The sequence below is a fragment of the Orcinus orca genome, chromosome 13 (assembly GCF_937001465.1).
Source record: "Orcinus orca chromosome 13, mOrcOrc1.1, whole genome shotgun sequence".
Taxonomy (NCBI): domain Eukaryota; kingdom Metazoa; phylum Chordata; class Mammalia; order Artiodactyla; family Delphinidae; genus Orcinus; species Orcinus orca.
Genome location: NC_064571.1, coordinates 20808799 through 20812028, shown reverse-complemented (window position 1 = coordinate 20812028; position 3230 = coordinate 20808799). Strand labels below are relative to the sequence as shown.

Here is a 3230-nt window from a genome sequence, read left to right as displayed (position 1 = left end):
ACTTCCGCATGACCCCTTTCATGTCTCCAGTTTCCTGTTATTCATTTCAGCACCCCTCCTTCAAATCCTCTTATAAAAGCCCAGTCTTTTCTGTCCTGACCAACCAGTGCAGATCCCTGCAAGACAGGCAAGTGGGAGCTGAGAGCAGATGAGACCCTTGACAGGGGTTCCACCTCACATATTTCAGGGAAGGTATACAAGGATCTCTGTCTGCAGAGAACGTAGGAGCTTTGAGACCGGGTAAAGGAAGTCCTGGGAGGTCTCAGGTATAGTAGGATATACAGGTTTTCCAATTATTTCCAGAAGTATGGAAGCGGATGCATGCTATCAAGATGGACTTATTACTAGGGAACTAGACAGAGGAAAAGACAAGAGGTACAACAGGGGGTTTCTCATAGTCTCTCTCTGACCACCCTTCCTTTAGTTCTCTGTTTGTCTCCGCACATCACAGACAAAATGATGCCTTCCATGGGCCTCCTCAGCCTGTCCTGGATGCTGCCCTCCTGCCTGTTGCTCCTGTCTCAAGTCCAAGGTGAGACTTCTCTGCCTCTGTCACTGGGTTCCCAGTGTTTGCTCAGGGCCAAGAAAAGGAGGAAAGCTCCTGTGTGCCTCCCATGGTAATGGTACATCCCCACACAACAACACTGCCTGCAATTCCTGCATCATCTTCCTTCCTTCTGGGTGACTAGTGGTGGGAGTCTCCCCAGTGGTCCAGTACCAGTGGGATGAGATGATTTCCATTTTCTCAGCAGAGTCTAATTTATGTGGGTGATTAAGGAGGGAAAGTATAGAGTGTTTTTAATGAGATGAATAGAAGGAGAAAGATTGAAGGATCCAGTAAAAGAATAGTCAGCCCAGAAGAGGAGAAAAGTTGTTCTTTTGAACAAGGCAGATGAATAAAAAGAAAACAGACCATCTCCCAATTACTAGGTATAGTTCATGATAAAAAAAAAATCCTGGGAGTGTTGACAATGGTGACAGGCAGTCAGGAGTGTGATGTCACTTCCCCAAGCACTGGCCTCATAGATATTATTCAAGGTCACCTCCCCATTCCAATATCCTCTCTCCATTTCACCCCATCCTTCTCCTTTATTTTTTCCTCCTCAGGGGAAGATTCCCAGAAGGAACTGCCCTCTGCACGGATCAGCTGTCCGAGAGGCTCCATGGCCTATGCGTCCTACTGCTATGCCTTGTTTATAACACCCAGTCCTGGATGGATACAGACATGAGTGCTGGGATTTGCAGTTCCGGCTGATAAGGAGAAGCAAATTAGAGACAGGGTTTGGGGGCTGGGAGTTTCATTCTCTAGACTTTCTTGAGGGTGAGAATGAGCACCTCAGTTTTTGCAAACACAACCCCTTCTCACCTACCTTAGCCCTGCCCTTCCCTCAGTGAGGATTTCAATCTCCTCCTCAGTCTCTCCCTTATTCACAAAGATGGCCTGCCAGAAGAGACCCTCAGGACACCTTGTGTCTGTGCTCAGTGGGGCTGAGGGATCCTTCATTTCCTCCCTTCTCAAGGACGATTTGAATCTCCTCTCAGACGTCTGGATTGGGCTCCATGACCCCACAGAGGTACACTTACATGCTCTTTAATCTGTTACCTCCCAAGATGCTATGGCTACCAGGCCCCTCCCTGTCCCCTGCCCCAAGAAAATATCCTAGAGATCCCTGGAGCTCAGGGGATAATTGGAGAAAATGGAGAACCTTGAGGCCAGCTGAAGAGCTGAGTTCTGTGCAGGTCCCTAGCCTCCAACTAAAATTAATCTGCCTCTTGTCAAACTTTTACACAATTCACACATCATGCCTTGTAATTCAGTTCTCTGAGCTTCCCTGAGTCTGCACACGCTGTGCTTAGCAAGTGGTAAATGAAGATTTAGCATTGACACATTTTTCCCTTTTATAAAACACATTGTCTTGGAGGTTCTGAGGGTAATCACAAATGCACCACTAAGTGCAGTTCACAGTGCACAGTGACACAGTACTCGTAGTGATTCCATTGGTATTTGTGATCATTTGCTTTGGAATTTGCCAATAGGAGCAAAGAGTTTGGGAGAGTTTCCCAGAGGAGAGCTATGGGGCATCACCTGGAAGAGCAGAGCAAATTCCATGATGCTGGGGAGGGGGTCAGGCATTCCAGCTGAGGGAATCAGGCCAGGAGAACTCTAAAGGCCTTTTCACCTCACCTGACTCCATCCCCTGCTCTATGGGGCTCTGAGCCCAGTGCCGGTGGATGGGAGTGGAGTAGCACTGATGTGCTCAATTACGTTGCCTGAGAGAGAAGTCCAGCCACCATCTCAAACCCTGGCTACTGTTAGAGACTGTCAAGAAACACAGGTAAGAAACAGGGGGAAGGGTAAGCTGTGACAAAGTGAGAGAGTGGCATGGACATATAAACACTACCAAACGTAAAATAGATAGCTAGTGGGAAGCAGCTGCATAGCACAGGGAGATCAGCTCGGTGCTTTGTGACCACCTGGAGGGGTGGGATTGGGAGGGAGATGCAAGAAGGAAGAGATATGGGAACATATGTATATGTATAACTGATTCACTTTGTTATAAAGCAGAAACTAACACACCATTGTAAAGCAATTTTACTCCAATAAAGATGTTTAAAAAGAAACAGAGGAGATCACTTCTGCTCAGGCTTTTTCATCCCCTCATTCCCCATTTCTGGGCCTGGTCTTCAGAGAGTCCTCCTGGGCTGGAACTATAATATTGGCTTGTCTGTTCCCATCCCCTCTCTTCTCTCCTTTCTTTCTGTCTCTTTCCCCTGGAGTGGGACCCTTGTGAAGATAACAGAGGGCCTTTGAGTCCTAGACCAGAACCTGGGATGCATCTCCATTGGGTTCTCAAGCTCCACCAGCCCCATTCACTTGAGCTCTTCTGTCTCTCCAGGGTATCTGAAGTAGAGAGATTATAACTGTTATGTGAACTTACCCTATGTCTGAAAGTTCATGGATGAGGTCAGATGGGAAGCCAGCAGCTTGAGTCTGGTGTTCAACTCATTGTGGACTTGGAACCAAGTGTGAAGACCCATTCCAAAGGGGGATATGCTCCCCATACCCCCAACCTGACCAACTTATTCTGACCTTCCCTTCTCCCCACCCTAATTTCAGGCTCTTTTGTGTGTTCCATAACCTGGTTTTTCAAGGTTCATAATAAAAATGTTAGTCTTCCACTGCCTGTCTTCTCTGCTTCATTTCCATAGAGAAACTCTGAGAAGGAAGA

The 3230-nt window shown here is 47.3% G+C and overlaps 1 pseudogene; it reads left to right on the top strand.

Moving 5' to 3' along the window:
• The first annotated feature begins 456 nt into the window (after positions 1 to 456).
• On the top strand, positions 457 to 2950 carry LOC101279355 (lithostathine-like; annotated as a pseudogene).
• Positions 2951 to 3230: the final 280 nt, after the last annotated feature.